This window comes from Cryptomeria japonica, chromosome 10 (assembly GCF_030272615.1).
Source record: "Cryptomeria japonica chromosome 10, Sugi_1.0, whole genome shotgun sequence".
NCBI lineage: Eukaryota > Viridiplantae > Streptophyta > Pinopsida > Cupressales > Cupressaceae > Cryptomeria > Cryptomeria japonica.
In genome coordinates, this window is record NC_081414.1 from 348,779,400 (window position 1) to 348,803,452 (window position 24,053).

The 24,053-nt window shown below is 36.0% G+C and overlaps 1 pseudogene; it reads right to left on the reverse strand.

Moving 5' to 3' along the window:
* Positions 1-14,552: 14,552 nt before the first annotated feature.
* LOC131030303 (gibberellin 20 oxidase 3-like) lies at positions 14,553-23,602 on the reverse strand (annotated as a pseudogene).
* Positions 23,603-24,053: the final 451 nt, after the last annotated feature.

Sequence of the window (24,053 nt, forward strand, 5' to 3'; positions counted from 1 at the left end):
CTCTTTTCTCCTAAGAAAGATGTTCAACAAACATCTCCAAATCATAAGTTGCATAAAACATGTGATGGTTTTACTCCTATTCGTGTTCTTTCTCCTCTTGCTTTAAAATTTGATGCATAAATGAGTGAAAATGTTATTCATAATGGTAATACAACTCCTAATGCTTCTGATGGTGAGAATGAATATATTGATGTGGATAAACATTTATCGAATGAGTTTTCACAAACCCTAATCCTAGCTCCTAGAATCGAACAAATTGACTTACAACATGAGCATAGTCCTTGTTTGGATCTTGTGATAGCTCCATCAGTTGTGCTCGCTATCACTCCTTTGTCATGTTTATCTCCTTCTTGAAATAATGATCAACAAGATCAGGAGGTGGGTGTCATGCTAGATTAGCAATATTAGCACCTTAGATATTTCTCTCTCTCTTTCTTTCTCTTTTGTGACCATTCTTCTATATATATCCATGTTCTTCTATTGTTCCCTTAGTGTCTATTTGGGGTCGATGCAAAGCATTGAGATCTTTTCTAGATATCTTTCATGTTGACTCAAAATAAATTTTCTCTTTCCTTTCTTTTAAGGTAGTGTCCTTCTTTGGGGAATGAATATTATTATATGTACATACATAGACGATATACATGAACTATCATACACCATAGTGACCCTGAGGAAAGAGATGCTACCTTGCATTTTATGTTCATTATCCTTGGGTTTATACCTCAATTGGGGTCTAAATCCTTGTGATAACATGCTTCCTCTTTTCTCTTTCTCTTGGGTGTATCCTACCTTAAAGCAATCACTCCCAAAAAGTTGCATGCAATTGCTTTAATGTGGGGGCATACACTATGCTCATTCTCCCCTTCTTGTGATACTTATACTTATTGAACTTTGGTTTTGTTTGTAAACTTTTGTATCCTTGTTTTCATGATTCATAGTGAAGGGAACTTTTCTACTTGTATTCATGGTTCTCCCTTTCTTGATTTTCTCTTTTTTTTTGTCAATTAAAGTCTTAAGATTCTAAGTACACTAGGGGCTTGGTGCATCTTTCCTCCTTGACATGGTGAAAGTCTTTCAATCTTGCTTCTTTGTTCTTTATTGATAGTATGGGAATATGCTTATACTCTCACTAAAGTGGTAGCTAAATGTAGTTTCATAAAATTGTGACCATAGCTATTTACAACTGAATTAGGGTCCTCACCCATGTGAACTCAATTCCTCTAGCTTGATCAAAGACCAGAGAGTTCTCAGCTTGTGAAAAATGCTTCTTCTTGGGCCTTTGCATCACTCTATCCAAACTCTGCCACGGAGATAGGGGTAGGATAGGGGCATGGTGCCCCTATCCTCCCTTGGATAGGGGTGTGGGACCCTTGTCCTCCCAGGACAGAGGCATTGTGCCCTTGTCCCTTCCCTATTTTGGGGCAGGACCTTTCTAGTGCAAGCATTATGGGCTATGTAGTCAGCGGAAAATCTCACCGATGTTGGCCCGTGATGAAATTCAAATCCTTCAAACATGTATTTAAGAGGTACTTATCCTCTCTTTTGCATAAGTGAGATAGGTCAAAGTTGGATATATTCAAATGATCAAGCATTCACATATTCTTTTCTAGCATTGAGAATTTACATGTCTCCCTTTAAAGCTAGGTGTTGCATTCAAGTCAAGGATTAAACCATTGAAGATGAGATTGATTCCAACATACAATTCCATACAAACATTTCTATCAACATTCCTACTACAACCTCCCTTGAGGTGATTTACAGTTCAGTCTTTCATTTACATCTACTTGCAAGTACGTAAAGGAAAACCCCCAATCCTAACACATTTCCCTCTCTTTTCTATATGTAGGTTGTAGGTGCACAACAGTACTTTCAGATCCGGGCTTCGTTTGCAAAGGCATAAAAACCCTTTTCATTTCGCAGATTTTTTTAAGGACTGTGTACATTCCCATTATGGTTTAGAAAAATTTTCATCAAATTTGCAAGGTGACTTCAGCTCAACATTTTACTACAAAATCCAAGTGCACAACTTCATCCCATATTCATATCTCAAGTTATAATTGATTCTTTGTCACTTTTGCACTACATAATTCAATCAATTTCAATTCCTTTTTCAAATCAAACCAAAGGAAATAAGTGGATTATCATAACATCCTTAACTCATTCGGAATCCAATCTATCATCTTTGTGTGGAGATTGGATCTAGTGAATTACCCCTCATTTTCCTAATGTAATGGTGAAAAGTACTTAAAGGATAATCAATAGTGAAACTTGCATCTCTCTTTGAAGGGACTTGCAGTCAATAGGATTCAAAACTCAATACTCAAAAATAATTTTTAATTAGTGGAGAGGACATCCATGCAGATAATGGGATTGAAAACTCAAAAAGAAAAATGCAAGCCATAATCATTCCCAACAACTTTTGTTTGAGCATAAGTTCTTCTACAGTAGCATGAAAGTAGCCTAATTTTGGCTTTTCATTTGTAAAGAAAAAGGAAAATGCCTAGAAATTCTTAGGCTACAATTTTCATAACAGATTAGACTAAAAAGTTGGTTCTAGTAGTACTGTGACATCCCCTAATTTATAAAATATCATTGTAGTTTATCAAATATATTGCTCTTTTCATTCTCGATGATTACTAGAATTTATACCATCAGGCCTTTGCACTCACAGTTTATTTTCCCAATCTCATAGAAAGCATTACAATTACCACTACCCAAGGGAGTTGCAGTCTTCCTATGCAACATATGACTTATAGAAAGATTTTATTTTACCATATGATTTTTTTCAGTAATTCTTTATGGTTAAAGCATTTTGATTCCTTTGCTTGGTAAACTTGCCCCACTTGAATTCCCTGATTTGGGAGGACTCTCTTCACTCACCAATTCATCCAAAGGTTTGATAATTGCATAGTGGGAAGGAATTAAGAAAAGTGGAATGGAGAGGCATCTTTGGGTGTCATTCAATATAAACACTCTTGAAGGAAAGAAAAGGTATATATATATTAATACTCCTAGATTCTATTTATTCATATGTTCTTTGAACTACACCTTATTCAATAGCATTTAATATCCCAATCCTATAAGAACTACACTACTATAAGCTAGAAGGTTAGTATCTTCAAATGGATACCATGATATCTACCAAATGACTACCAAGAGGTAGCAATAGAACTACCTCAAAAGTATGTATGTAAGAACACTTTAATCATTAGAATCTAAAATAACATTTCTATAATTATTATAATCACATTATAATAGAATGAGATCCCATCAATCCCAGGACTAACAATGACACATAGGTCCATAAATGAGTCATCTACCATAGTAAAACATCATCACCCATAATCCTATTGGAAAAAGAAACTAATGCTAGAATAGGTAGATTTTTTTAATATATTAGAGATAGAGTACCAGAATAACCAAATTTAAGTACAATATATGATGAAAATAATAGAAAAATACATAGCCCAACTAGGGCTTAAAAGGGATTTAGTTATAGGGCGATTGTAGGATCATGATGCACCAAGTAGTGGAAAGAAGGAAAAAAAAACCTTATTTTAACTTATCCAAAATCACACAACCTATGTTTGAATATTTTTATGGGTCAAAATGATGTTGAATTTGGATTGATAAAACTTTTTCATGCTAAAGAGGTGAAAGGTAAAAGATAATGGTCAATAGGATTAAGAGGTTAAATTGAAATGCAAGGATAATATTAAGAGGTGGGTTGAATTTGGAGAAAATACAAAGTGAATGAAGAGACAATTGACACTTGTCACATGAGTTTGTAGCGTCATAAATTGTACGCACTTGCTAGGGTGGTACAATTTCACACCTAGTTTAGCACCCACCTTGGTGCATTTTGCATTTTGCATTGCATTTTCCCTTTAGCACTTAATTAGGTCTAAGGTTCTATTTTTATCATCTCCCATATCATAAAGTTGGGCCCTTTTCATAAAAGTGTGCCCCTTTCATTTTATTCTTCCAATGCATCATTTAATCAAAAACCCTAATTAGGTCCTATTTTGAACTTGGGGGCTTGATTTAAGGGGTCAAAACATCTCGAAATCACTTGTAACTTCAGGATTCTCTCTAAAATCATCATATCCGACGGCCCTGAAAATTTGGTGAAAAGCTGTCAGGACCATGGCACCCGGAGTGCACATGGTCTCGGACATTTTTCTCAAAATTTTAGGAGTGCGATCCAATCATAAAATAAAGCTTAACCCCAAGAAATTGGCGGGAGATTCAATCTCTAGGTCGGCCAAAAGTTGAAATTAAGACCTAGGGTTTCATATATAAGAGCTCTCTTTCTTCATTTGAAAGGGGGGGAATTTTGGTTTAAAAAGGACCTTCTATGCAGTGAAAGAGAAGATCTTTGAAGACTTCAATAACATTCAACATCCATCCATCAAGCATTCATCAATTTCATTCATCCATTTAGGGCTTTGAAGGCATTGAAGAGCAATAAGGGATCACCGACTGAAGATTGGCTTGTACCCCTCCTTTGGGGTTGGGTATGGTTTCATGTTGTTTTCATGACTTTGCATAAGCCTCATTATATCATTTGTATTCATGCTTTAGATCACTTTGCATCTTGATTTGGAGCATTTACATTATCATTTACAAGCAATTAGGGTTTACTTTCTAGGTTGCTCTAGTTTGCTTACTTGCATTTTAGGATCTTGCACACACACAAGGTCTGCACACACACTACTTTTACAATACAACTTGGCTATTCATGGAGGTGGAAATCACCAAAGTGGGGGTTTGACTAAGGCAAAACCCTATATAGCTGCCCACCATACCTTTTCAGATATAAGTGCAGATTTTCGAATTCGAAGGACGCCGCAAATTGCAGATCCGATGGAATCAGACCGAGACAGAACTTCACACCAAATTCCAACCTAGAAAGCTAGGATAGGGGTGTGGGGTGCCCTGGTCCTACCAGGACAGGGGCGCTGGGTGCCCTGGTCCTTGGGACAGGGGCGCTGGGCGCCCTGGTCCTTGTCCATTTCAGTGAATTTTGGCAGTTTTAGAGGTAGCAGCTTCAGTGTTTTAGGCTTCTGGCTTTAATAGTAGATCTTGCAGAATCAAATCCATTCAAGGTACACATTTACATTTCTCCTCTTATCCTTACAATTGTTCATCATTAAATCTCAATTCTACAATCTTGTGCTCAAAGTTACTAGTTCATACTTACACTTTAGGGTTAATAGTTGAACTTGCATCATTCTATCTATCATTTGCAACAAAGGAATAGAAATTCTAATAGGTAGCTTGTGGCTCTCTCTTCCACAAAAAGAAGTAGCCAATTGTGTGATACCTCTAGGCTCTTTTGTATTCCACAGGTGTGTGATTGAAAGTGAGATCAGGGCATGTTTGCTTAGTGTCACTTTTTCGCCTACACATTTTTGGTGAACCCGACGTGAATTCCAATCTTCTCGAATTCTGATTTATGTTTTCAAATTTGAGTTTTTATGCTATTTCAAATTCAAATTTGTATTTACAAGTTTTAATTTCTTGCAAGATTCAAAAAATTTAGAGGAAATTTTTGCTAAAACCCTAATTTTTCAATTCAAAGTTGAACTTGTGGATAGCTTAATTGGGATCAATAATTTCAAATCTGATTTAGGAACTCATTTGAATCATAAATTTCATTTTCTAAATCTACATTCTAAGTGCTTGCATTGAACATTTCCTTCTATTTTGCATGTGTTATCATTTGAAAGAGGAAAATTGTTGTCATGATGCATTCATTTCATAGATGTGATAATGGGTTAGCTTCCCTTGTTTCAATTTTTCCTTCTCCTAAAGAACCTCCCCCCATCTATAACAACATTTTAGTGCCTAAAAGAGTTGCTACCAATCCCTTTGAGACTCTCCCATGCTCTAAGGATGAAGTCTTTAAGAGTGATCTTGACAATTCTCCTAAAATGTGCCCTTCCTATTTAGCTATCCTAGAGGAAGAGAATGATATCATAAACACCTTTCTTAATGTTACTTCACCTTCCCTACATGATGCCTCTCTAAGTGAAAGGGTATTGATGGACATTGACTTATTTTCTCCTAAAGTTTCTCCTTCCAATGGGGGCATGTTAGTGCAACAAGAGGTTATGAACACTTCTTTCAAAGATCTCCTTCCCAAGCATGAATCTTTGGAGAAATATGTTCATGTTCCTCCTAAAATACACTCCCTTCATGAGGATCCTTTTGTGCAAGAAGATGAAATTATCCCTACATTTCCTAGTGATGGCATTTCCTTTTCCAACAAAATTCCCACTAGAAATGATGAATTAATGATGAATGCTTACCCTTCTCCTAAAGTTTGTCTTACCCATAAGCATCCCTTAGAGAAAGAAGATGAAATAATAAGCAATTTCCTTAATTCTCTCTCCCCTAAAGATCATATTGAACATATTTTGAGGAAAGAGGATGAGTTTAACACATCTATTGATGCTCTCCCTCCTAAGGATGAGGAATTAATAAACAATGTTATCTCCTCTCCCGAAATTGACAATACTTCAAACATTCCTTTCAACCACTTCACTATTTGGGATGAACCATTAGAAGAAGGTGTATATTATTCTCTACCCCATGAGAGAACCCTAGCCAAAGGAGATGAAATCAAGATTGAAAACTCCCTTGATAGTTTCTCACCTTCCTTGAATCTCAATTATTCTCCCTCTAAAAATAAAGCATCTCCCTCTCCTCAACTTGGTTCTACTCATAAGGATACCCTAGTTCAAAGAAAGATGGTTAACATCTCTTTCAAAGATCTCCCTCTCAAAAGTGAGACTTTAGAGAGTAATGTTGATCCTTCTCCTAGAGAGTTTATTCCCCATGTAGATCCTTTGATGATAGAGGATGATATGACCTTTCCTAGTATTACTCTTCCTACTAGAACATCAATTCCTACCCCTTGTCTCTCTCCTAAAATTGATTTAATCCATGATAAGATTTTAGTGCAAGAGAAGACTATCAATAATTCTTCCAACACTTTTGTTCATTCCTCTAAACCATCCTCAATCAATTTGATACATGTGAATGAAACACCTAACAAACCTCTCTTCACTATCCAAGGTGCTTGTCCTTCTCAAAATTCTCAACCTTTAAATAAGCCTATCTTAGTGGTTCAAGGTGGTTATGCTAATGATTCTTTTTGCACTTCTAAGAAACCTATTATTATTGTGCAAGGAGGTTATTCTTCTAAGAGCCCTTATGAGTATGCTAAGCAACTGACTAGAGAGAGTTATAATGCAGTTGCTCATACCTATAACACAAGAAACAATAGGCAACCTAATCCTCCTCCTGTTACTCCAGTTTCTCTTCATAATCCTCAACCAATTCTTCCGCAAGCTCCACGTATTTCACAAGTTATTGTTAAGGAATATGATCTCATAGAACAACTTAAAGCTATCCCTACTAAGATATCCCTTTGGGATTTGATCCAAACTTCTTCCGCTCATCATGGAATGTTACAAGATGCCTTGAAAGATTTGAATGTTCCTCTACCTAATACATCTAGTAATATAGTGTATTTGGTTAACTCTATGATGAATCCTAAGGCTCAAATTGTGTTTACTCAAGATGAATTGCCTACTAGTGAAATTCAACATCAATATGATCCCTTGATGATTGTGGTTATCATAAATGACACTGCTATAAGATGAACACTGGTAGATAATGGCTTTGGCCTTAATGTGTGTAGCATTAATCTATTGCATAACATGAATGTGGATACATCCCTTATTGAGCCTGACTCTCATCCCATTCGAGGCTTTGATAATGTGGCTAAGTCTTCATTAGGTATTATCACCTTACCCATCACAGAGGGACCTATTACTTTGCCTACTCCTATCCATGTTATGTCGGGAAATCTAACATACAACTTGTTATTAGGGAGACGTTGGATTCATAGTATGCAAGTTGTTCCCTCTACATTGCATAGACAAGTTAAATTTATTTATAACAATAAGACATATACCTTGATAGGTGATACTAATTTTCAAGCTTGTTTTCAAACATCTACTTCCAAAGGGAGTTCTTCTAAACCTTCCTCTTCTAGTGATGACTCTTTAAACAAGATACCTATGGATGAATCATCCCCCTCTTATAATCAAAATTCTTTGGATGAGTCTGAAGTTCTTGAAGAAGATTCTTCTCAACTTGAATCTACACATGAAAAGGCTTTTGATCTTGAGAAGGTTCTCTCAGAAGATGATTGGGGATCTCTTGACTTTAATCCCACCTTTGTAGGTGAGTATAGGGTTCCTCCTAAAGAGCTTAAAGTTAAAAAGAAGGAAGAAACTAAAGATCAATCAACCTTACCTGAACCTATGAACAATAATTTTGTGGTCGCTTCTCAAACTTCTTCTCCTCACACCTTTAATTCTGAAGAATTTGATTCGTCTTATGAAAAACCACCTTCTCTTTCTGAAATGGCTAATTGTTATGGTCGTGGTTTTCATATTTTGGCTAAGAGTGGCTATAGTGGAAATGGTTGTGGCACAAATGAACAAGGAATTAAAGTTCCTTTAGAACATAACACGCATGAATATTCATTTGGACTTGGATATAATCTTTCTAAGCCCACCAAAGCATCTAAAAGACCATCTCTCAATGTGAATGCTATATTTAGTAGTGATGATGATCTCAATTCAACTAAATCATCTTCTACTTATATTAACTCTCATTCCCCTCATAAGGAAATCTTGGCGATGAACAAATCTTTTTATGAATCCCCTCAAATTTCCAAGTCCACTTATGAATCTTTATCTCCTATTCATCATAAAGTCCTTTCCTCTAGGGATAAGGCTCTAATAAATTACACTCATCCCTCTTCTAAGATTTCTTGTGACTTTTCTTCTTCAATTTTTATCATTTTATACATGTTTTTGATCTCACTTATAGTTGAGCATTTAGCATGTCATATTCAAATACCTCATGTCTTTAAATAACATTAATGGCTATTATGTTCCTCATCATTATGTGACATTCGTAGCTCATTTACTGGGGGCTCATTGTCATTCATGATGGTACAATTTCAAGTGCAATCATATTTTTGAAGCAACATAATAGCCTAATTTTCTATGTTATCTCTTGTTCCTATGGGGACAAGAGTGATTTCATACATCTCTTCTTTTTATGATTAAAATTTCCCTTTGGGATAATAGTGTGGAAATATTGATCATCTTTTCTTTAGAATCCTCTTTTCCTAGATATGGGAGAAGATGTGTATTCTCTTTCTTATCCTACCCACTTCTTGTGGGGAGCATTTTACATACACTAATATCTTGCTTGCATGAACTCATGTGAGTATGTAGTACATTTTTCTTATGCCTAAATCTCTTCCTAAAAGATTGTGTAAGTCCTTCTCATTTTCCTTATCCTTGGAAGGCAATGATCTTTTCTTATTTTTATCTAAGGATCCACTTTTTCTTATTTCGTGGATGGTGTGAACTTTATTACTTGATGTTATTCCTTGTATGCAGTTGTTGTTGTTTGTTCAAGGATTCTCTCTTACAAGAGGTGTAAGTCCTTGACTACAACCTCTTTTGCACTTGGTAAAATACATCCATAATGAATTCACTCTCCCAATTGGGTTAAAAAGAGCATCATCCTTCATTAAGAATCACTTTCACCTCGCAAAAGAAGGAAGTATTGCATTCTTATTCTCTTCTTTGTCTTATTCTAGAAGATGTTATATTTGTCTAAGACAATTCCTCTCGGGGATAGGTGTCTTTTGTACAAAGATCTCTTCTCCTCTAAGGATCTCCTTTACACATACTACAATATATCCCTTTTCAACTATCTTATCCTTGCTTAAAGAGTGCAAAACTCTCTTGCTTGGATCTATGACATTGTTGCATTTTTGGGGTATCTTCTTTTGTGATGAAGGTAGGTAACCTTGTTCTACTTTGCTTATGACATAAACATTACACTTTTTGAGAAATGGGTCATTCTTGGAACTAGAGCACAGACTTTTAGAGTGAGATGTCAGGCTTTTGTACTATACATATATAGGTTGTAGCATACTTGAGCATAGACTCCTATGAGGTGCTTCTAACCTCCCTTACACACACATGCACGAGCTTGAGTGGAACTAGCGGCATAAGGATAGACTTTCTCACTCTCCTCCCTTACATGGATCACCTAGATAGACTCTAGGGGCTAGTTTTCCATGTCCTTTTTCCCATGGATCACCTAGACAAGATCTAGGGGCGAGAAGTCCATGTTTTTTCTCTCACTATTCTTCTCATGGATCACCAATGTGTGTATTCATGCTTTTTTCCTTTCTTTTCTTCTCTTTGCATTTTGTTTCCATTTACATCCTTCATCTTGTGTTAGAGAACTCCCAAATCCTCACACTCTTTGTTGTGTTGGAATTGAGATTTAGTCCTCTTTCTTACCAAATGATTCTCCATTAGTTTTTGATCTCATATCAAATCTTCTTGTGAGCATTTGTCATCAATATTCTTTAACAATTCGAAGTGGTAAACATGATACCCTGTTTCAACTCACTAAAATTAGCAAGCCGAAACAGGGGGGGGCATATAGTTACTCTCAAATTTTCATCACCTTCCTTAGTAAGCATTAGGTGATTTTGTGATCTAACGTGTGTTTTGTAGGGTGCGGTTCCTAACTGTGTACTGCAAATACCGCTAGGGGCTTCGTTCGACAGACTTATGGATATATCCTTTTTCAAATGATGTTTACTTTTTTGTACTTTAGCTTGCATATGCATGTAGTGTTCATATGACTATTAAAGTGGGGGCTAAATGTAGTGTCGTAAATTGTACGCACTTGCTAGGGTGGTACAATTTCACACCTAGTTTAGCACCCGCCTTGGCACATTTTGCATTTTGCATTGCATTTTCCCTTTAGCACTTAATTAGGTCTAAGGTTCTATTTTTATCATCTCCCATATCATAAAGTTGGGCCCTTTTCATTAAAGTGTGCCCCTTTCATTTTATTCTTCCAATACATCATTTAATCAAAAACCCTAATTAGGTCCTATTTTGAACTTGGGGGCTTGATTTCGAGGGTCAAAACATCTCAAAATCACTTGTAACTTCGGGATTCTCTCTAAAACCATCATATCCGACGGCCCCGAAAATTTGGTGAAAAGTTGTCGGGACCATGGCGCCCGGAGCGCACATGGTCTCGGACATTTTTCTCAAAATTTAAGGTGCACGATCCAATCATAAAATAAAGCTTAACCCCAAGAAATTGGCAGGAGATTCAATCTCTAGGTTGGCCAAAAGTTGAAATTAAGACCTAGGGTTTCATATATAAGAGCTCTCTTTCTTCATTTGAAAGGGGGGGGAATTTTGGTTTAAAAAGGACGTTCTATGCAGCGAAAGAGAAGATCTTTGAAGACTTCAATAACATTCAACATCCATCCATCAAGCATTCATCAATTTCATTCATCCATTTAGGGCTTTGAAGGCATTGAAGAGCAATAAGGGATCACCGACTGAAGATTGGCTTGTACCCCTCCCTGGGGGTTGGGTATGGTTTCATGTTGTTTTCATGAATTTGCATAAGCCTCATTATATCATTTGTATTCATGCTTTAGATCACTTTGCATCTTGATTTGGAGCATTTGCATTATCATTTACAAGCAATTAGGGTTTACTTTCTAGGTTGCTCTAGTTTGCTTACTTGCATTTTAGGATCTTGCACACACACAAGGTCTACACACACACTACTTTTACAATACAACTTGGCTATTCGTGGAGGTGGAAATCACAAAAGCCGGGGTTTGACTAAGGCAAAACCCTATATAGCTACCCACCATACCTTTTCAGATATAAGTGCAGATTTCCAAATTCGAAGGACACCGCAAATTGTAGATCTGATGGAAGCAGACCGAGACAGAACTTCACACCAAATTCCAACCCAAAAAGCTAGGACAGGGGCGTGGGGTGCCCTAGTCCTGCCAGGATAGGGGTGCTGGGTACCCTGGTCCTTGTCCATTTCAGTGAATTTTGGCAGTTTCAGAGGTAGCAGCTTCAGTGTTTCAGGCTTCTGGCTTCAGTAGCAGATCTTGCAGAATCAAATCCATTCAAGGTACACATTTACATTTCTCCTCTTATCCTTACAATTGTTCATCATTAAATCTCAATTCTACAATCTTGTGCTCAAAGTTACTAGTTCATACTTACACTTTAGGGTTAATAGTTGAACTTGCATCATTCTATCTATCATTTGTAACAAAGGAATAGAAATCCTAATAGGTAGCCCGTGGCTCTCTCTTCCACAAAAAGAAGTAGCCAATTGTGTGATACCTCTAGGCTCTTTCGTATTCCACAAGTGTGTGATTGAAAGTGAGATTAGGGTATGTTTGCTTAGTGACACTTTTTCCCCTACACAGAGTTTAAGGTTCAATCAGTTATGTCTATCCCCATCATGCAATTAGTTAACTTCATAATTATCTCAATCTAATATTATAATAGGAAAAATAAAAAATATAATAATATAATAATATAATAATATTTTAATAATAATTACAATATCATAATATGATAATAACAAATTAATATAATTATAGTATAAAAATATAATAATTTTAAAGAGAAATAATGAACACATATATATCTTTCAGCACACTTTACTTATATTCTTCTAAAAATAAATATGCTAGTTTTTAACATTAATTTGTATATATAAATATATATATATACAATTGTCTTGGATATATAAGAGATAATATTTTGTTATTTTTCTAACTTTTCTCTTCCAATATGTTTTCAATGTTTGCTACTTATCTGTGGTGTCAAAACAGTCTCTCTTTTGCATTGGTCATTTGGGAATATTAATTTAATCTGTCATGTTTAGCTTTGAAGAACAACTAGTAAAGATGGTGGTGAATGATGTGATTAAGACATTGGACCGAGTGTCATTAGAAGTAGCCAAGCACCCTATGGGAATGGAAAGCATTGCTAAGTATCTCATCCTTAAATTTGAACTCTATTCAGAGGGAGGTTTGGTTAAATCTGGGATACTCGATATTGGTGCTATTGGCAAGACCACACTTCCCAAGGCCATGTTCAACCAAGTTTATACTCATTTTGATGCTGCTTCGTTTGTCTTTAATGTCCACACCACTGCTGCAAACTCCACATGCCTAGAAAAGTTGCTAAAACAAATTTCTTAAAGATTTAACCAACTATGATGGAAAATTGCAATGTTGAGAAGGGCGTATATTTGATCAAAGATCATTTGGGGGGAAAATGGGTTCTTTCCATTTTAAATGACATGGATGCTAGGGAGCAATCAAAGGCTTTGGTTGGGGATTGGTTGGCCCCTAGTAGTAGAGTTGTTATTACTTCTAGAGACAAGCACATTCTCCATGTTGCAGGGGTCTCGCTTGAATGCATCCACAAAATGAGTGGATTGCAGAAAAATGAAGGTCTTCAGCTATTTAGTTTGCACTTTTTTTTTCTCCATGCCCTAGATATTCAAGTTAATTAAGTGAAGTAATAAAAAAATTTAAAAAATTTATCATATGTTTCTATTGTGTTTCATCAAAGTTATTTTTAGACAAACTAGTAATTTAAATAATATCTTTAATATATAAAAAATGTATCCAACTATTTTCTAAAAAATAAAAAAATGAAAATATAAAGCATGCTAAGAGTTTAATGTTTTATTAATTTATATCACTTTATAATTTAGAATCTATATGTCAATTTTAGGAACTTCAAATTTAAAAATTATAATTATGTTTGTCATTTTTTTACAAGAGTGGGAGATATTATAAAAACTTGCCCCTTTTAGGCTTTTACATCTACTCTATGTATGGCTTTTTCCCTACTCCTAAAGAGGTTTCTCATTATTTAGAATGTTTTTTCTATATAATATTATATTCCTACTGTGTTGTCAAAGATTAGGCCCAACGAAGGGGAATCCCCACACTTCTTCTATATTTGAGGTATAGAATATGATAATAGTTGGACAAAGGAAAAAGAAAGGTCTTCACAAATCAATCACCCAATCTCAGACTACAGTGAAGGGTATGCGATTGAGTAGGGTTGGATACAATATTATTTAGGCTAGATCTATGGGTTTTCTTTTCTTTCATGCATCTTGGTCATAATTGCATGCTAGTTTGTGCAACTAACTTGATTGTAGTTGTCTATTTCTGCTAATTGTTTTCTCTAGTGCACATTATTTCTAGTCCCTCCAAAACAATTTTACCTAATAAAAAATATTTGGATATTCAATTGTAAATTGTTAATTGTGTAAATTTGATGCTATCTATCACAAGATATTTAATTTAATGACAACCCCATTTTAATAAGAATTTAAATTGTATTTAACTCATATCTTGATGTTTTATTAAAAGAAAAGTGACTCTAAATAAAATTTATTGGATGGCTAAATTAGATAATGATTTATTTTTTATTGTCTAAATAATTTCAAAAAAATGATCCCAATCTCATAGAAAGCATTGCAATTATCACTACACAAGGAAGTTGCATTCTTTCTATACAGCATATGACTTATAGAAAGATTTTATTTTATCACATGGTTTTATCTAATAATTATTTTATGTTTAAAATAGTTTTGATTCCCATGATGAATCGGATTCTAAAATTGTCGATTTGTATATCTGCAACTCCCATGTTTTTAAGACCTTCATGCATCCTTTGCCTGGTAAACTTCCCCTAGTTGAATTCCTTGAATTTGGGAGGATTCTCTTCACTCACCAATTCATCCAGAGGTTTTATCATCATATAGTGGGAAGGAATTAAGAAAAGTGGAATGGAGAGCATTCTTCGGGTGTCATTCACCATAGCTCTATGTTCCACGCTCTCGTACTTATCATTTGTCAACACCTGCAATGGCATGCCATTCAAGGAATGAGTCTACAAGGTTTTAATGAAAAAACATGCTCAAAGTGAGTGAAAGAATTATGTAAGCCTACCTACATGCAGTCGGCAACATTGAGGAAGAAAGAGTTGGGCATGGGTGGAGCTGGAACCCACTGCCCATTTTCTTTGCACTTCACCTCCAATCCGCCGACCTCATCTTGGTAAAGAAGAGTGAGGGCTCCAATGTCCTCATGTCTTCCTATACCTAGTACTAGGTCTAGCTTAAGGCATTCTGGGTAACTATTTAGTTGTGCAATACTCATATCATCTTTGAAAAACTCATTGAGGCTCTTGTTAGGTAAACCAAGGCTCCGTGATATTAATTCAAGCACCTTAAACAAAACCTCCATTGTAGCCTGTGCATATGCCAGGCAAGCTTCTTTGGACATTTTTTAACACAATATAAATACCGAACCAAAAAAGAAAGAAGAAAGTAGAAGCAGTCGTACTTACATACCTGAACTCAGGAAGGCTATCAAACCAATGGTTTTTGACGATCTTGGTAGAGGGGTCATTTGGATCAACAGATATGGGCAACTCAAGCTCGTCCCAGGGCACAAAGTCAAACACCTCTTTCCAATCCTTCACATTTTTTGTATGCTCTGAATTAAAGTAGCCCACAGGGGTTTTGAGCATCTCAGAATGGTTTATATAGCTTTTGCATACTACCCACTGCGAATAGAGTCAAAATGCATGCCTGAGTCAAAGTTTTTCCCACCTTAGAATAATAAATTGCCTCTTTCAAAAACCAAGGGCGAATAGAGAGTTTTTAATTCACCAACGTCAATTTTCATAGTGTCCATTTTTTTATATATGTCGATGCTAACATTGTGGAATACATCCATTGTGCTCTTTATAAACGATAGAACACGCAGAGATTCTCTAAACTCACAATCGCATCATAGTTGTAAAGTCTAGTTTATGTTAGTCTAAATTTAATTTTATTGATGTGGGGAGTGGTGCACGTGTGATTTTTTACTATCCTCCATGCAATAACAATGATATCTGAAAAAAGATTTTTAAGGAACTCTACTGTAAATTTGTTCTCGATGGAATCCTTGCTTACTTAACCATGTAGTAGTTCTTGAGTAGATGTGGGGTTGTACATAAGATAATAATGATGTTTTAAAATAAGTTTTTAAAGAAATTCTATTGGAAATTTGTTCTCAATGAGATCCTCACTTACTTAACCATGTAGTAGTTCTAGAGTAGAGGTGGGGTTTGTACATAAGATAGAGTGGGGACCCAACATGCCCAAAAATAGGCATCAAGACCCTTAGCTAGACCAATGTTTGAGCATGTTAGAATCCCTTCCTTTATGAAGGAGAGCATTGAGGTGGAGACCTTAGAGTTCATTAGGATGTTGACTCAGACCCTTATACGACACATTAGGCCTCTAGCATATAGTGGCATGGACGAGTCTTCCAAATGTTGAATACTACCTCACTTATGTTAATGTTTTGAGTCTCTTTGTGTTTATGACCTTGAGGAGGATCAAGATGCACATTTCAAGTGTGCACTTATGATAAATTCAATGATCATGACAAGTGAACTACTAAATGAAACATTTAAAATTGATAGTCAGGTAGGCTTCAACAAGTTCAAATGTAATACTCAAATTGGGAAATTGGGAAAAGTTTATCATAGGAATGGCGGAGCGAAAAGGAGCGGGAATCCCAAATTTCAAATTGGGAAATAGCGGATTTCCTGGGGAAGGTAGATTTCCTGGAGATTGCAGTTTTTCTAGTACCAGAACTAGCAAATAGGTAGGAGGTCAGGCATCTCAAGGGTCAGAAGAGGACAAGGAAAAGGCAAAACCAAGAGAGGATAAAGATTCAAAACCCGGGGACCAACACGATAGAGGTAAAGGTAAAAAATAGTCTTCGCTCTTTGGAGTGAAGCCGCTAGCTAAATATGGGCTTCCAAAAGTTACAAATATCTCAGACCCAGCCTCTAGACTGGTTGCTATCTCTGTTCTGGACAAAGTGGTTGACATGACTATAGCTGGCCTATCTATGACATTAGTGGGACGATTCTCTGGTTTTAGGCCTAACATCAACAATCTTAGGAATTTCATAAGGAGAAAATGGCTCGTAAAAGGTCAAGTGGACGTGGCAGCACTACCTAAAGGGTTTTTTACCTTCAGTTTTAACTCTGAAGAAGACATGAATAAAGCTCTCTACGAAGGCCCCTGGATGTTTGGTAAGTCATCCCTGGCTCTTCAGAAATGGGCCCTGAACCTTGCCCTTGACGAGTCCTCCTTTCTTTCTATGCCAGTATGGACGCACCTCCTGGGTCTCCCACTAGAATACTGGAATGAGGAAGTTTTCAAGGGTATTGTGAAATCCTTTGGAGAACTCCTAATGATTGACTCGATGATGGCGACTAAATCAAGGCTAGTCTTTGCTCGTATCTACATAAATGTTAATCAAATGATGGATATGCCTCAATCCATAGAAGTAATATCTAAACTTGGAAAATGGTCACAAGCTATTGAATACAAATCTCTTCTGTTTGCCTATTTCCACTATAAAAAATCGGGGCATTGGGTAAAATCATGTCCACTCAAGAAAAGCAAGAAAGAAAGACTGATAGCAATATCAAGAACAAAAAGATCTAGCAAATGGTAAATATAAAAGGAGATCCACCAATTGAATGTAATCAAAATAAGGATGTAACAGATTTAGCAAAAGAAGTCAGGAGGATTAGGAATAGCAGTAATGATAAACAAGACTATGTTGGCTCTAACAACCAACCAGAGAGCTCTAAAGAAGCAGAGCAAGGTATTGAGTTGAACAATAAAAATAATCTAGAGGACCAAGAGGTTGGATCTGTCAGTCAAGAGAAGGAAGAAACTATCTTGGACCAGGAGGCTGGATTTGTTAGTCAGGAGAAGGAAGAAATCATTCCAGCCACATCACTCTCAAAATCAGTCAAGGAAGACTTTAATGAAGCTCAAGACCCTTCTGACATTGAGCCCTTACTGCTTTTAACTAATGGAAGTCCAAAGCCACTTCTATGTAAAACCCCTCCTCAACGCATGGAAATGCTGGATGGGAATCTCCAGATTCCCAGTTCGAGAGAAGAAAAAACGAACAAGGAGGAACTCAATGGAGGAATCTCAACTAGAAGCAAGATCAAGAAAAAGGCAGATGTTGGAAGTCAGAACAAAAAGCAGGGAATACCATCCCTAAAACATCAAAGGGAACAGGAAAGCTAGAAGAACAGTGTTGATGGAACACAGTGTTCCATTGAGTCAGCCCTATCCCTAGTTAAAGTATGAAGATAATATCCTGGAATGTCAGAGGGTTGAATGCCCCTCATAAGCAAGATGTGTTACGAGACATCATAAGACATCACAAACTGGATGTGGTCCTGGTTCAGGAAACCAAGATGTCTAAGGAAAAAGTTGAAAAGATTAGAATTTTCAAGGAAAATGGGGTCATAGGATCCAACTCGGAGGGAGCTTCTCGAGGAACTATGATTTTTTGGAACCAAAAAACTATAATAGGTAAGGAAATCATCTCTTCTTTTAATAGGAACTCTATTCAACTTGAGCATATTAAGGACAACTCTGTTTGGGTGTTATCTAATGTCTACGCGCCCAACACCGAAACTAGGAGAGTTAAATACTGGAATAGCCTGGCAGCCAACAGACTCAAGTTTGTTGATCAAAGCTGGATTATTATGGGAGATTTCAATACTTCGCTCAAAGAGGAAGAGAATATGGGAGGTATCCCTTTACAACTAGATGGGAAACAAGACCTTATGGATTTCATAAATGATCAAGCTCTCATTGATGTGGATCTATAGGGTATCAATTACACCTGGACCAATAGAAGAACCAGAGCTGATCTGATTCAAGTTAAGCTTCATAGATCTTTAATTTCTCCTGATTGGTTTTCTAAGTATAGTTGCTCCCTTGCTTCTGTCATCAAAATTGGGTCTGACCATTACCCCATCTCCTTTACTGCCAACTCTTTTTCGGCCAAGAGAAACTTCCCTTTTAGATTTGAAAAAGCTTGGCTTTCCCATCCTTCTCTGGAAGCTCATATTACTAAATGGTGGAATTCTGAAGTGGAGGGTACGACTCTTTTTAGAATTGCCAAAAAGCTCAATATCCTAAAAGCTAAAATTAAAATCTGGAACAAAGAGATTTTTGGTGATATTTTCAAGAGAAAAATTCAAGTCAAAGAAGAAATAAAGGAGGTTCAGGATAGAATCCAAGAGGTTAGGATGTTTGAAGATCTTAGGATGGCTGAAAATGATCTTTTATCCAAATACCACACCATCATTTCCAATGAAGAGATGTTCTAGAGACAAAGATCTAGAGCCTTGTTCCTAAAGGAAGGAGATAAAAACACTTGGTTCTTTCACTTAACTACTCTCAAGCATAGGGCAGCCAATAGAATAGCCATTTTATCCTACAACAAAGGCATCCTAACTGAGGATAGTGATATCAGAAAGGAAGCTCTTGAGCATTTCAGCACCCTGTTGGGAGATGTAGATAACCTGGATTTCAGCAATCAAAACACCCTTTTGCAAGCTATTCCTTCAATCCTAATGGAAGCTGATAACAACCTTTTATCCCGTATTCCCTCTAATCTATAAATCAAAAAGGCGGTGTTCTCCTTTCAGGGAGATAAATCCCCTAGACCGGACAGCTTCCCTATGTTCTTCTTCCAAAATTTTTGGCACATAGTGGAGGCTGACATCTACAATGGTGTCAAATAATTCTTTGGCTCTAGAAGACTCCTTAAGGAACTGAATGCCACCTTCATTGTCCTTATCCCAAAGATCCCCAGAGCTAATTCTCTCAACAATTTTAGACCTATTAGCTTGTCTAACTCTATTTACAAGATATTATCCAAGGTTCTGATTTCCGAGTTGCTGGAAATTCTTCCTAGGATTATCTCTATCCAACAGAATGGCTTTGTCCCTGGAAGATAGATTTTGGACTCTATCATATCCATTCATGAAAATATCCGCTCCCTAAAAGTGGCGAATAACTAGGGCTTCTTCCTAAAGTTAGACATGGCTAAAGCTTTTGATAGAGTAAACTGGCAGTTTCTCCTTAGGATCATAAAAGCATTTAGTTTTGGTGTCAAAGTTATTTAGCTCTGTTCTCAACTTATGGAAACTTCCTCCTTTGTTGTTATTGTCAATAGTTCCTCATCCAGTTTCTTCAAAAGCTCCAGATGTCTTAGACACAGGGACCCCATATCCGCTATCCTATTCACTATTCTAGCTGAGTGCCTGGGTAGATTTATTCTTAAAAATGTGGAAGATGGCAAGCTTAAGGGTTTGAAACCTTCTTCCTCCAATGTAGTTTTCTCTCATCAACAATTCATTGATGACTCTATTACCATGGGGGAAGCCACCATTCTGGAAGCTAAGAACATGAATAATATTCTAAACACTTATCAATCTGCCTCTAGCCAAAAAATCAACTGGGATAAAAGTTCTCTATTCTTCATCAATACCCCAGTCCAAAGGCAACTAAGGATTGGAAGGATTCTTGGCTGCAATATTTCTGAGCTTCCCTCTACTTATTTGGGGCTTCCTCTATGCCTCAAGCCTGAGGATTCTTTCTAGAATAAGCTAATAGATAGACTTAACTTGAAACTTTCTAGTTGGAAAGCAGTTGTCCTTAGTTAAGCAAGCAAAATTACTCTACACAAAGCCACTCTTCAAAATCTTCCTATTTATGCTCTCAACATGTTCAAAATTCCCTCAAAGTTTGTGGAAGCCATTGAAAGAATCCAAAAAAAGTTCCTTTGGTTGGGGGTGGAAGTCAAAAATAGAATACCCCTTATTGCCTGGAATAAAATTTGTTCCCCTAAGGCCTCAGGTGGGTTGGGCTTAAGGAAAATTGGTTCTATGAATAAATCTTTATTAGCCAAACAAATATGGAGACTGAAAGGGGAGGAAAGAGAATGGAACTCAATCTAGAAAAACAAATATCTCTACAAGCAACCCTCTGAGGAAGAATTCCTTGATAATTCTTTCATTGTTGAAGGATCAGCTATATGGAATGTTGTTCAATCTGCTAAAAGTTGAGTTGCTGCTAGTAGAACCTGGAACCCTGGGGACGGGAGGAGAATAAGATTTTGGGAAGATAGATGGATTCTGGATAAACCTTTGGAGGAAATCCCAATCCTTAAAGATTGGAAAGAATGGTTCAAAAGAAGGTTTGGTGAGTTGGTCAGAGATTACTGGAGAAATGGGAAATGGATTGACTTTAACCAACAGTGCCTAGGGCTCAAGTTCCTTCAGATAGCTCTCTCTGCTAAAATCCCTAAAGACAACAAAGATGATAGATTGATATGGAGGGAAACCCTGGATGGGAAATATTCTATTTCCTCAGCTATGGCAATTCATAATGATCTGGTGGAAGAAATTCCCATCTGGGCTAAAGTTTGGAACAAGAAGTTAGTTCCTAAGGTTAATATCTTCTTTTGGATTTTCATCCAAAATAAGGTTTTAACCCTAGACAACCTTCATAAAAGAGGTTTTATTTTTTCTAACAGGTGTTCTCTTTGTTGTAGAGAATAAGAGATGGCTTGCCATATTCTCAATCAATGCACTTTTAGTCAGGACATTTGGAAAATCATCTTGAGTAGGTGGAACCTGAGCTGGGTTTTCCTGAACTCCCTTGGGGATTCCTAGCAGCAATGGCAATGCCCTAATTCTAATACTAAAATTGTGGAGACTTGGAGAATCACTTTGCCAATTATTATTTGGAATATCTGGAAAGAGCATAACAATAGAATTTTTAGGGATAAAAGGGTTATTCCTAAAGTGGTGGCAGATAAAAATTCTAGGAGTATTTTTAAATGCCTCTATGGCACTGATCATGGACCTGCTGCTAAAGATGACTTCAAAGACAGGTGGAACCTATCTATCCCAACTATAATGACAATAATAATACCTCTAATTGAAATCTCAATCCAAAATTTGGACATTCATATGGTAGAGTTTACTATTTTCATGGCTGGTGTTCATTTAGTTGTCAATCCAGGAATGCAAAACTTGAAATGGGTCTGCAATATATATGCTCTAAGCTCCTTAAATGATTATTCTGCATTACTGCAGTGACTAACATTATGCAGAAAGGAAAGGAAGGAATAGAAATCATAAAAGGATACATGAAAGTTTCACAAAACAATGCTGAAATGATCTAATAAAATAATAGAAATCACACCATTCTATCTTGGCTACAGGAACAGTCAACGGGTCTATTTCCACTAGCTGCAGGAACAATCTAGTCATGAACTTCTACTGCAACTAAGTAAAAACTAACTTCAATGATCATAAACATAGGATCACTCACCAAGTGGGCCACCTTGGATGAGTGATATCAAACTCTTATCAAAGTACTATTAATAGATCAGAACAACATATTCTTATTCATTTCTTCCTGAAAATGATTATGTCATGCCCAAACTTTTGGGCAAAACACGGACAATAATTTTTTATTTTTTATTTTTTTTGACACTTATTTACATGCAACCATCACTTAAATAGTTGTGACAACTTAGCCTATGGTTCTAACAAATTATTAATTGATATTAAATATTAACATAACAATTTACGATAGTTCCTATTATCAAGTGGGATGAATAAAATTTATAAGGGAATATTAAATTCATTGAAAAGTCTTTATCATTTCGTTTGTGAATATTAGAACATAAATTAAACCATTTCTCTTAACTAGACATTAACTTAATTTACTTGGTTCTATATTAAGTATTTATTACATATCAATTTTCCTCCATCCTGTAATTACGTTCCTCCTTAATACTTAATTTTACAAGGAAATTGGCTTCTATTAATTCAATACTAAAACCTATTTAATTGTGTTAATATTATCAAATGGAGCCGTTACAATTAAAGTGCCAATCATCATTAAGATGATTAATTTACCTAATAAAAGTTCCCTCTTGGGTTAATAGGGTTCACAAGGTTTAGTCCACTTAGAGGGATTAATCTTTACGCCCCTACACTATCCTCTTATATTAATTATTTAATTACTTTATTTAATAACTCCATTTATTTATGAAAATCCAATTAGATCTCCAAAATTAAATTTACCAAATTCATCCAAATCTTTCATAAGATTGAACTCCAGAAACATCTAAAATTTATACATCCTTTTAAAATATGCCCATTTGATTTTCAAAAGCATATATATAAGTTTATAAAAAAATATTTAGTCTAAACATTTGCCCTATTCATCCATATTTTCAAATTCTATAAATATATTGCAATATATATATTACAATATTATAACATTTTTTTTTTACATATTTATAAATCATGCATGCAAACCCTAACTTAAAATGTAAATTATAAAATACCCTATATATCCTTCTTAAAAATCTCTTCTTTTCTTATGTTACCCTAGCCCTACTTGAGCTAGGGTTTTACTTTTAGTTTCTTGCATTGCGGGGCTGATCCAATTTGAATACCCTGGTGGAGTGGCCAAAGTTTTTTTTTTTTTAAAAGTGGGAGAGGCAGTGGCATGGGGGTTTTACCCGGCCACCACTATGTGCGCACATAGTGGTGGCGCAGGCACCACCCACTATGTGCCCACACAATGGCAGTCTGCAGGCAGCCCACTGTGTGTTCACACAGTGGCGGCGCAGGTGCCGCCCACTATGTGCCCACAAAGTGGCGGTCCACGAGCTGCTCACTATGTGTCCACACAGTGTTGGCATTAGCGCTGCCCACTATGTGCACACACAGTGGGTTTCGGCCCTTCGCCCAAAACCCTATTTTTTTTATAATTTTTTTTTTTTTTAATAATTTTTTTTTTAATAAGTTTATATATATACATTTTATATACAAATACGGTTTAAATATGAATATAAATTAATATATATGTATTTATATATACTTTCTATTTATATTCATATATGCTAGATATAAACTTAAATAAACATATTTTGAATGCACTTAAATTTAGGGCTAAAGTTTTCTGTAAGTAAATACGTACTATTATTCTTTGAATAGATTGATTTAATTATCCTTAACTAGATCAATGTATTATATTCCTTTTCTTTCTTTGCTAACCTTGTTGCTTTAATCAAAAATAGGTGAAATAATTTAGATTTATTTAAATTTAGTTTTACTTTCTACCAAAAGTCAGGTAATTATCAGGATTAAATT